Below are 12379 nucleotides of genomic sequence, written 5' to 3' on the forward strand. Positions count from 1 at the left end.
AACCTGACATAATGACATCGGTAAATTTAAACAGGTTTCAAGGATATTTGTAAGTTACATTATTATAAACACATTCATGTTTAATTGTAAAACGATTTTGTGCTCTTTGTCTAAATTATCCGCTATTTTAGAATCATTCACAAACTTCTAGGCATTCAACGTTGTTCGTTCTTTGTCCAAGACTTGTGTCAGGTTTGTTGATTGCTGTGTAAAGCTACCTGTAATACCTCCACACACCCCGACATTACAAGATCTTTATATTTGGTGCACCCTTTGATAGGACCTCCCGAATCGAGGAATAAAATCGATATTAATGTTAACTCAACGGCTTTGTCCAATTAGCAGTCCGTGCCTTGGTAAGGAAATGGTGGCGGGATCACACTACACTAGTGGTAATGCGCAGCTTACATCCACATTTCAACAATTGTAATGGTCATTTTTTATTATTGCTCTAAGTATAAAAATGACCACTGTAGTTTATCTTATAAATTATTATCCATATCTTATAAGTTATATACCAATCGTTAGTATAAAACTGTCAGGAAAATAAACACCCAAGGTAGCTATAGAAGCTGGACCTAGCCATTATTGCATTAACAGCGTTATTGGTTGCAACTGAAACATATTCGCTTAAACATTTCATATATTTATAAGACATTACTCCACATTAAGTGAGACACACTCCGTCATAATGATAGATTAACAATGTAGGCACGGCACGTCTACATCGGCTATGTAATGACTGAGATCACCTTTACTGTTCTTATAACTATTATTTGACGAAACGAAAAACATTAGTTGATATACCACAGACGATAATACCTCACAGATTTTTCTTCTGTTATTATAATTCTATTGTAACTGTATCAATATTTGTTTGTAGTCTAACTGCAACTTAATGTTGAAAATATAATAAAACAAATATATGGCGGCTATATCACAATGTCGGATACTTAAAATCATGGTATGTTATTTCTGATATTGTAAATATCTATTTTTATATGAGTCAGACAGAAGGGATCATCATTTTAAAAATCTTAAATAAAATAATCGATAATTTTGTCTTTGTCACAAGCCTATTACACCTGGCTAACAACAGATGCAGAGGTACTAACGGCAATTTTGCGCGCCAGTTTTGTACAGCGGTCCACACACAGCTGTATGGGTTAGCCGCTTTTATCCTCAAATGTTAATGTAAATTGTCCTACTATTTAATCGCAAACAGAAATTTTGAACATATTTTATCATCAACAGGTGTGATTAGAAAATTAGTGATCCGTATGAACAGACAGAACAGTTAAATGAACATCGGTGTTAACGGCTAAGAGTTTTGTTTTAAGTAATAAACAGATTTTTAAATAGTTCAAATAGAATTTGATTGTTTTTGCTCTATTGAAAGGAAGTGCTGCAAAAAGCAATTGGTTATTTGATCATATGATAAAGTTCATGTCTGTGCATTTTAAGATAATGTCAGTAATTGTTTGAATTATACACCTGAATCAATTTGAATGCCAGTTTCAACGGTTTATTCGGAAGGAAATTCTTATGATGTCTTCAAATGCCTGCCGAATCTGCGACATAACTCACCTATATCTAATGGTATGTGACAAACAGCCTAAATGTTTATAAATCAAACAACCGGACCTGCACAAATACTTCAAAATAGAAAAAACAAGCGTATTGATTCCTGTTCATTATACCGACATCACTAGTCGGTGCTAATGTCACAGTTGTAGGTACTAGGTACGGCTCAATTTTATATAGAATTTCATAAATATGACGAAGAACGGGTCGGAACATATGGATTAAAACACAACGCTTAGATTTGTCCGTTTTCATGCTAGTTATTAACTCATTTATTGTGAATCAATATTTGCAGTTACAACACCCGAATACGACATATAAACATATAATATATATATAAAATCGTACAAATCTTTTTCGTACAAGATAAACGGTTATTAACAAGATATCGGAAACATACATACACCTGTGATACATGACGTTACATAACAACTTCACTAATTGGTATATTTATTTTAAAATAAGTACTATTGAGCACGCGCCAGACTCATTACCATACAATATAGAATAGCTGTACTCAAATCTACAAACCAGTGATAAAAGGACTTTAGTTAAATGAAGTTTATTACTTTACCTTTCAAAGGTAAGGCTATGTGAGCAGTGATGCGGACGAAAGGACATACATGTAAGAGCATAGACCCGTTAGAAGCCGACCCGACGGCATTGTGATGCCCAGCTGGTTGGCAAATGACTACCACGCGCCTGCGCTGGACGGTAACAGCGCGCGCCTTACAACTGTACACAGATGTCCTCTCGTGTAATATATAACAGCTGTAAATATATGAGATATGCGGTTTTGTTTTTTTTATCGAGGACAGTTTTGTGGTTTTCATTCATATAACAAGTTTTAGTTTGAACTTTTAAGTGCAGCTTACCTTTTTGTAAATGTTACCAGCATTCGCCATTCCTTAAATTTTCCTTGTAATCATTTTTCTGGAGAATTGAGTTCTTTCGATGCTCAGTTTCATCTGTTTTAACGAAAAACACATTGAAGAACTTAATTAATGTAATTTAAATGAAAAGTATAATTAATTACAAATTAAATGTGTTATAAAATAGACTATGATATTGCCATGAAGATGATGTTTGATTACTCTGGTGCAGAGAGAAATCCGTTAACACCACCATTTCATCATTTCCCTATCCATCTTTGGGTAACATTATGGTTAGTCTGTCTCCCGTTTTATAAGTGGGTCCTGGTGACGCACTTATATTGTACAAGGGGCTATAAAATATATAAATAAAACTACCTCATTTAATTTGTTGACTTTGAGTGACTATTTTTTTTAATCGCTGGATGGTAAGTCTAATCACACCTCACATTCTGCCCCACGTAGAACTGAGTGACATGACATCAACTTTGCTTTATGATGTCATGTCTGGTCTCCATAAATCCTTGTAATATTTTACTGATGAATGTTGTGTTGTACTGAGAATCGTTGACAAAAATATTCTCAAGAATGAATCAAACTACAAAGTGTCATAACAAGCAAACGGGTAGCAAAAATAAACTGTATGTGCTTGATTTAATCTCCGCTTCACTTGCTGCCGATCAGAAAATCGGCTAATTTCAACAAAGTTAATAAAAATACTATTCCCATTTGTATTACTTTAGTTTAAACATACGTCATACCTAAAATATTGTTAACGGCCTTTTTCTAAAAGCGTTATTAATAATATATATCTATATACGATCTTGAATGGAAAAAAATCAGTTGTCTATCAGTACAAGTTCCAAACATCCTTTTTTGGGGATGTCTTGGTGGTGTGATGGTTAGACAGACAGTGTCTTCCTTCGTTGTGTGACAAGGTCCTAAATACCAATAACTTAACACAATGCATCATATACAGTAATATTGTTGACCCGAAGGTTCCAGGTTTGAATTACCTGTCGTAATTGTACATGAGTTTGGTATACGCTATCTCATTAGTCATAAGATCATTTCAAGAAAATTATGTTATCACTAGTTATATGTATATATATAAACCACTGAAAAATCAAAAATAAGACGCGGTATATAAATACAGGTTTATTTATATAAGAAATACTCCAGGCCTATCTTCAGGATAGCCGGGCTTATATTTAAGGTATGTTAAAACCTTTATTTTTTCACTATAGTGGAGATAAGTTTTAATCACAAATACAACATATTGAAAATCCTAAAAGAATAATAAAAAAATATCATTATTTAAAGTCAGATTAAATAGTGGAATGATGAAATTCTAATTTAATCAAAATTCTGTTACTGTGCAAAACTTAAGGTTGATATTCGTTGTAACGATACTATTTAGAAGTCTTTTCGACATTGTCTTCGTGTGGTGTATTTTTGTGTACAGGAATACGATATTTATATAGTAGTAAATCCGCATGTTTGTGTGTCAGGACAAGTTAAGGGTGGACAACAAAATGTGTGACTCTATCTTACACTTCAAAAGGAACATCTATTGAATTTCCTAGCATTGTGATACAATATGGTAACAAACGACATTGTACCACAACGCACCTTATCGCGTTAACGATCTGCCACGATGCTGTTCTATAGAAAATTAATATGAAAGATATTGTAATCAGATGGAGGGGATGCTACTAGAGAAGCGGTGCACCTGACTCGAGTGTTCATGTCCGTAACACAACCCAATTTATGACATGACACATATAACGCAGCGTAAAATAAAACTAGAGTGTAAAACAAAATCCGATGCCTACTCGCTGAGAACAATGTTTTCATCACCCTGCAGCCTTTATAACTGAATGAATAGTCAACATACATATTCATATTTAGACTGGGAATATTTCAATTTTATAATAGAAAACGACATTGCCATAATTGCTAGTCCTTTACCGATTACCATATTGATGATGGCAGATGTATTTGTAACCAAAAAGCCTGCATTGCGATAGTGTCATAGAAAAGTTAGTGTCTATTGTTGTAAAAAAAGACGTTTTTGTTGATGCGATAACACGCGATTACACCCAGGTGTACTGCGCGTGCGCATTAGTCAGAGTCAAAGGCATATGCAGACGTTTTTATCCATCGCTTCATTGAGGCTTATCAATCTACAATGTTTAAGAGCCCTACTTGTAGGTTTGGTCGTGAACTTATCAGAATGAATATCATATATTAAGTGGTTAACCATTGGCAGGCAGGGTTCTATCAGCTGCGGTTTCGACTGAGCTACCACACAATGTTCCATCCATCAAGCCCATAACAGTGGTGTAATGACCAACTATACAACGACCGACTGTTAATAACCAATTATACCCTGTTAATGGCTTGAATGATTTTCATTTCACGCGCCAAATTCAGCCTGAATACTGACACACTGTCATGTGTCTTAATGCTGGGATGAACAACAGTGTATAGATTTAAGCTCGTTATGAGATGAAAGTTAGGAATGGAAAATAAATGATCTTTTACATTCTACAACAGATAATACCCAATTTCTGGGATCTTTCAATTCGGCTATATATTAATGTTACATTTTCAATGCTCTCTGTGTAAATATTTCTTTTGTTACATTTCAACGCTCGTTTAATCGATTTTGAGTTTTAAGTAATATTTTGCTAATGTGTTGGTATGTTCTTGTTGTTTGTGGTAATATTCAACAATTGTTTACCATACGTTATAGACACAAGTGACAATTAGTGAGAATAAGTTATATCCACAGGAGATTGCTAAATAGATTTAGAATTAAGCAACAAAGGCTTTGTTATGGCCGTCATCAGTCATGCAGTTATCAACTGAAAGAGAATGCTTCAATCTTAATATCTTATATAAAGACTAATGTGAGGTTTGGTGTGATTTGATTTTTCTAAACCTGTAATAAATCACATTTCCATTCAATGGGTTGTACATGTACAAGAATACACAAGTGAATAGTAACTTTCAATACAGAATTAGATATAATATCCTCAAATAATAAAGTGTAAAATACAGCTGTTTTCATCATGTTGAAATACAAGCGGATGATCGAGGAAAATAGAAAAAAAGACCAATTAGAAGTAAAAATATAGGTAGGAATCTGCAATAAACCCAAAATTCATGAAATATTATAATTTCTGACATGGGATACTATCACTGGAAGGCATTGTGTTCAATGTTTTATTTACATATATTGATAGTAACCTTCAAAAGTCGACCGGTAATTAAACACAATGTAAGGCTCTGATGTAATACCAACATCTATATGAGAGACGATGTAACTATATTTAAATGCTATACAGTATGTACATTTTGCTATATATAAAGCATTTATGAAGATACATTGTCAAAATTCGAAAATAAAATTCAAATCAATACTTGTCACCGTACTACCGAGAAATTAGTTATTTCTTGAGACAGATCAGTAATCAACAACGGTATTGTAAAAACACACACACACACACACACTAACATCACCCATAATAGATCGTGCTGGAATAGCAAGCACTTCATCTCATGTTAGATATTGTCATTGTGTGAAAATATGTCCAATACTAGAGGCAATGCAAAAAAAGTTTTGTAATATATGTACATATATATATATATATATATATATATAACTTTTGTATAATAGGATAATTGAACAACATTATTTTAGATTAGATTGTAGCACAAAAAATATGTCCTCCCCGGCGGGGAATTGAACCCCGGTCTCCCGCGTGACAGGCGGGGATACTTACCACTATACTACCGAGGACTGACATCGTTAGCGAAATAATTCTGTCTTCACCAACAAATTGCTGAAATAATAAACATAATTAAGACCTCACGCGATTAGCTGACACTGGAATTATATACATAAATGTATACACAAAACACAGGTTTAAAGAGCTGACATTGTTGACCAGTTGTTCTAGCAGTGATCATAGAATATCAACATGCTGAAGATTGTGTCGAGTCATCAGTTTTCGTCCTCACACCCTTAGTCTCTATTACAAGATATTGTTAGTACCGTATTAAACCTCACCATTTGGTCACAAGTAATGATATAGTCACTCAAAGTAACACACAGAAAAAAACAGTTCTTTGAATATTGTTTGATTTTGGATTTTAGTTACAGTAAAATAGTTATTGTTTTAGACATAAATATTTTGGGTTAAATAACTAACGGCCCTGGTCAACGACCTTGGTTTACTTAGGTCAAAGGTTACATGCTGCCAATATCGTAAAGAAGATACAGTTGTCTGAAGCTATGAATGGAAGTACATGTATAATCAAAGTATACAAGATTAAAAGTACATGCAGGACTACACGAGGTTTTTCCATACAATGACCTGTGGACGAAAGTGAATATATATCTTACTTAACGATTCTAGTCTTAGTGTAAGAATTATACATTTTGACCTAAGTAAGGGACTACAACACCTTAGTCTGGGCATAATTGTGTTCGGTGTATTTAAGAAAAAAAGTACTTAATGACAACTCAACAGGATAAAGGAATGTTTTTAGACAGCCAGCAACACTACACACAATGATACTGTATCATTTTAAACAGATGTGCTAAAAAAATTCCCAGAGTTTAGAAAATGTCTGATTTTAACCTTTTCTTATCAAAAGACACGTCATCAAATCTCCAAACCATGTTACTTCATCAAGAATATGAACCAATCAACGAGTTCTATCGGGTATTAATATGTCAATATCAAGTATAGTCATCACGTTTCTGGTACGATTCTTGTGTTCGTCGTCTTGTACCATTGACCAGACGCCGGAGCTGTTCCGATAAAACTTCTTCCACACTTGAATAATTGTTGTCAGAAATTCTCCAATTGTTTGGTATTTTGGATCCCTTGCAACGAGTTTTTGTCCGAGATAGTCCCAGTGTCTAGTGACATTATAAGTCATGGAAGCCCCTCTGACTTGTTTAAAATAGTCTTGTACTATGTCGTCTCTATACGGTTTGGCATTGTCATCCATTCTCATCCATTAGGATAGGCCAATCTGCTACCTGGTGGAAATTTGAAACTATAGGTCAAAGGATCTAATCATGGTCAATGACAAGCAAGCAAAGCTTACACTTTAGCGAAATAAGATTCCCAAACAGTAACACAGCCACCAACAAAAATCGTTGCGCACAGAATGTAATTATGATGGTATGCCGTATGCCTTGGTCTCCAAACGCTAATCCTACTGTCTGCCGGATTAGCGTTATGTCTGATAGTAAAAACATACAGCTTCTTGCCGGTATGTCTTACCACCTTATACCATTCCAGAAGCTTGCTGTCTGTCAGCATTTGTCAGTTTTTGACGTGCCATTTTTAAATGCAGTATGAGCACGTGTATGATTCACCAGTGATACACGTGCAAATGCTGTAAGGATTACGAAAAGGTTTATTAATAAAAAAGTAAATATCTGTTTTTATTTCAATATTTTACTGAAATTGATGGCGCCTAACTGATGTCTTGGCATATATAAATACATATGCTGTATAAATACCTTTATCTGATTAGCACATTCATATTATTCTAATTAGTTTTGGAATGACAACCTAGTTTTAATTCACGCATGCGCAAAACACTCTTATATCATGTGGATTTGAAAGTAACGACAAAAAGTTAGAAATTTAAGTCTAAATACGAAAGTGATGTCCGGTTAATAAAAACAATTACGACAGTAGTCGATTTAACTGAAACATATTCATGTCTATATATTATGGACGACATACAAGCTCATGCTAAGTAAACAAAGGGAAACGCAAATGGATATAATCCTCGGTAGTATAGTGGTAAGTATCCCCGCCTGTCACGCGGGAGACCGGGGTTCAATTCCCCGCCGGGGAGGATTACTTTTATTCCCGAAAAATACCAATCGACATATTACAAGCTTAAACAGACAGAATATGAATATATATAATCAAAATAGATGAGTTGTTGTTGGACGCTTTTCAACAGTGATAAAGCATATGTGAACTCTATCACTTTTCTTATCGTTTTGATTTCAACATATCTTTTATTTATCTGTTTAAAATCAAATACTTTGCAAGCGGTGTTACGAAATTGAATAAACACATTTGTTCCCTTGAGAACTTCCCTTAAGTATACGAATGTGAACAATATAGAAGCGCATTCCGTGAATATACGCCCAAACCAAAGGAGAAATATACGGAGGACGTCATCATAAAAATGATTGAATTTCTGGTCGACAACATCTTCGTCGAGTTTGGCGGATACATCTCCCAACAGACTATTGGTATAGCTATGGGAACAAACTGTGTTCTTTTTGTTGACTGACTTGCTTTTGTTTTCATACGAGGCTGAACTTATAGACAACAGGCCACAAAACCATCCAAAGTTGTTTAATTTCACGGTCAGACATTGATGACGTCTTGTGTTTGAATAACAAAAGATTTACTGACAGAGATCTATAGTATATCCCCACTAGAACGGGACACGACATACTCTACATTAACCTTTTATCTCGATATTTACGTACAACACAACCAACAAGAAAAGCTTAACACAAAAGTGTTTTAATTTCTCTATTGTGAATTTTCAATCGATGGATACCAACAAGCATGCATTCAAAACCTACAGTGTTCAAATGTCGCAGGTGATTCGGTTTTCAAGGGCTTGTTCCGATATCACGATTGTCATGCAATATATGTCTGTAACTGAAATGAACCTTTTCGAGTTTCGAGAGATGCAGGTTGATGAAAGGTATGTAAAGTTTTATGGTCGTCATAGTGATATCGTTAGAAAATGCGATATGACGTAGGACGTGTTTGACATATGTCAGTCGGTTCTGTTGAAGTCTGCCTTTTTCTCATTAAGGTGTATGACATTATTTTTTCATGGACATACTCCCTGATAGCATAACATACCATACTGACATCTCACAAAGATGCTTACTTAACACGGGTGAAGTTAACAATACAAGGAATTAATCCATTGATTACTTATCGTCTTATCTCTTAAGCCGGCACTTCACCAAAACAGAATCAACCGTTGATTCCTACACAGATATAATACTCGTCGTTTAGAATTTTGGCCGCCTGTGCCACATTTGTAAACTGAATATGGTACCAATATTAATTTTTGCTTAAAAAAAAATCAGAAAACTGGATGGCGATATAACTCGGGAGTAATGAAGTAGATTGATCTGATATACATAACATACATCTGATATTATCGTACCGTATTATAACAGCGATAGCGAGGTTCAAAACAGCACATGTATCTAATTAGCTCATTCATGTTATTCTAATTACATACGGAATGGAAATATTCTATTTTATAAACGCTTGCGCGCATTTCTACTATATGATCTTGATATGAAAATAAAGTGGTGTTGCTATAGATTTTATTTGCGGTCATAAGATATAACTATACGTTGTACGAACCAAGTTATTACGAATATTGTCAACTTCATTTCTTCTCATATAGATCTACCCAAATATATATATCATACCAGCTTATGTGAAAGCTAACGGAAGAACCGCAGATGTAATCCTCGGTAGTATAGTGGTAAGTATCCCCGCCTGTCACGCGGGAGACCGGGGTTCAATTCCCCGCCGGGGAGGATTATTTTTATTTCTAAATGACATTTTTCCTCAAATGAATACTTGTACCTGTAATTGTTTTTAGCGCTTCGTATTTAATGGAGATATGCCACATAATTGATCTTGATGTAAACATATTCATTTGTATACCAAAACCCATTAATGATATGTATCTATTACTAAACCAAAGTTAAAAGCTGGTACTCGCAATCATTGTCTATAACTATGGTGGTAACAGAAGTAATGATAACGAATAATTAGTCCATCTTCTTCTGTGCTATCAACTTAGTCATATCTCCGATATCCGAAAACCGAGAACAAATATTACATACTAGTAAATCAAACCAATAATACAGCTTTATCTAAATTGTATCTTTTCACCTTATTTTCAACTAAAGAATGCTTATATTTATGTCACGTACTTTAAAAAGAATAACACTGCTCCGCTTTCTACTATACCATAACTACCTTAACTGAATATATACTCTCTTGATCTCAAGATATGTGAACGATGATTCAAATGTTTGCCTATGTAAAACCGCAATAATTAATAAGTTATTAAACGTCCTGAAGAAAATTCAAACATGTCGATGGTGAGTTTTGTGGTAAATACATACTTGATGATGTCTTATCAATAAAGGCATGCAGCATCTGTATACTCCTCGGTAGTATAGTGGTAAGTATCCCCGCCTGTCACGCGGGAGACCGGGGTTCAATTCCCCGCCGGGGAGATTTTTTTTCCCAATTCGAATTATAATCATATCAGCATTCTATTTTAAGATCTCAACCTTAAAACAAAATACGTATTAAAATATTTCAGTAGACTCTCTTAGTCGGCGAGTACTCATCGGTGTACGGTTCAATTTACCATACACTTTATTGGGATAAATATTGCCAGTCATTATTCTTTTATGAATATAAATCTAGGACACTGCAGTTAATATGAACACAATAGCGAGATAAATTTTGCCAGTCATTATACATTTTTTAACAAAATTCTAGGACAGTCAATATTAACACTTTATCGGGATAAATGTTGCCAGTTATTATAACTTTATTGATAAATTTCTAGGACAGTCAATATTAACACTTTATCGGGATAAATAGTGCCAGTTATTATAACTTTACCAATAAAATTCTAGGACAGACAATATTAACACTTTACAAAGATATATCTGGTGGAATACTACCACTACCACCTTCTTAACATCTTAATAGAGCTGAAAGAAACTAGTATCATACCAGCTCATCTGAAAACTAACAGAAGAAACCGTATATGTAATCCTCGGTAGTATAGTGGTAAGTATCCCCGCCTGTCACGCGGGAGACCGGGGTTCAATTCCCCGCCGGGGAGGATTATTTTTAAGTAACTTGACTTCCAAATTATTTTCCCCAAAATAGAAGTCCATAAGTATATAATGACATTATCATTTGAAGATAACTAGATATAAATAAAATGAATAGAGAAAAGAAGTAAAGTAAACCATCTTCTTTATCTTTTTGATTTAAATATATTTGTATAGAATTATACATTGGATTTGAACACAGGTTTTCCAACTGAAATCAAATCAAGAGCTTTGCCAGCATGTTACAACTGACGACACACGGTACAATCACTGAAGGAAACACTTAAGGAGATTTATTTTCACAAAACGAAAGATACATTTTCATACTGAGATGGTCCCTAACTTACAGTCAAATGTATACAATCATTATGATTATCAATGGAAGGTGCTCTGATCGCCCACATCGATCACCTCGTAAACCTTGCTGCAAGAAACTTCCTCGTTTAATATACATGTATGGCCTTAGTAATCTACTGTAAGAACGAATCGATATTTCGTATTTTCTTCTCGGTTTGTGTCAACAGCCATGCGAATTAAAATGGACAGAAAGAAATAGAAAATCAATATAGATAACCCTATACTAAAAAACACTTCTTTGTCTCCCGCGTGGCAGATAAGGACACTTACCACTTTCCTTAGCGTGCCCCAGACGTCCCTATCAAGGCCTAGAGATATTAACGAATATAAGTGCATTATGTATATATGGATATTGAAACGAGTAACAAATCCGTCAAACTTGAGTAATATGAGTAATATTTCCATACGAGGTTCCCTAGTTACGAACTACAACAATTTCTTTGATTTCAGTAGTATGTATTTTTGTCGGTGCGTTGTCTTTTAATCATATTTTATGAGTTGTCAATGCCAATCTGTGTACTTAAATTTACTTCATATATTCCAATCTTCTCTTCATAGAAATTATACGACCTAACTTCGTGATATCCATAAGGATTTCACAATGTCCTTT

At 34.4% G+C, this 12379-nt stretch overlaps 5 non-coding genes across 5 annotated transcripts; 4 read left to right on the forward strand and 1 right to left on the reverse strand.

Moving 5' to 3' along the window:
* Nucleotides 1-6192: 6192 nt before the first annotated feature.
* On the reverse strand, nucleotides 6193-6264 carry Trnad-guc (transfer RNA aspartic acid (anticodon GUC)). Its single transcript has one exon. It is a non-coding gene; the product is annotated as a tRNA-Asp (tRNA).
* Nucleotides 6265-8276: 2012 nt separating this feature from the next.
* Nucleotides 8277-8348, forward strand: Trnad-guc (transfer RNA aspartic acid (anticodon GUC)). Its single transcript has one exon. It is a non-coding gene; the product is annotated as a tRNA-Asp (tRNA).
* Nucleotides 8349-10014: 1666 nt separating this feature from the next.
* Nucleotides 10015-10086, forward strand: Trnad-guc (transfer RNA aspartic acid (anticodon GUC)). Its single transcript has one exon. It is a non-coding gene; the product is annotated as a tRNA-Asp (tRNA).
* A 639-nt stretch (nucleotides 10087-10725) lies between these two features.
* Nucleotides 10726-10797, forward strand: Trnad-guc (transfer RNA aspartic acid (anticodon GUC)). The gene has a single exon. It is a non-coding gene; the product is annotated as a tRNA-Asp (tRNA).
* Nucleotides 10798-11348: 551 nt separating this feature from the next.
* Nucleotides 11349-11420, forward strand: Trnad-guc (transfer RNA aspartic acid (anticodon GUC)). The gene has a single exon. It is a non-coding gene; the product is annotated as a tRNA-Asp (tRNA).
* The last annotated feature ends 959 nt before the right edge of the window (nucleotides 11421-12379 follow it).

Source organism: Ylistrum balloti, unplaced genomic scaffold (genome assembly GCF_031769215.1).
Source record: "Ylistrum balloti isolate Yb309-2 unplaced genomic scaffold, AGI_CSIRO_Ybal_v1 Utg370274, whole genome shotgun sequence".
Taxonomy (NCBI): domain Eukaryota; kingdom Metazoa; phylum Mollusca; class Bivalvia; order Pectinida; family Pectinidae; genus Ylistrum; species Ylistrum balloti.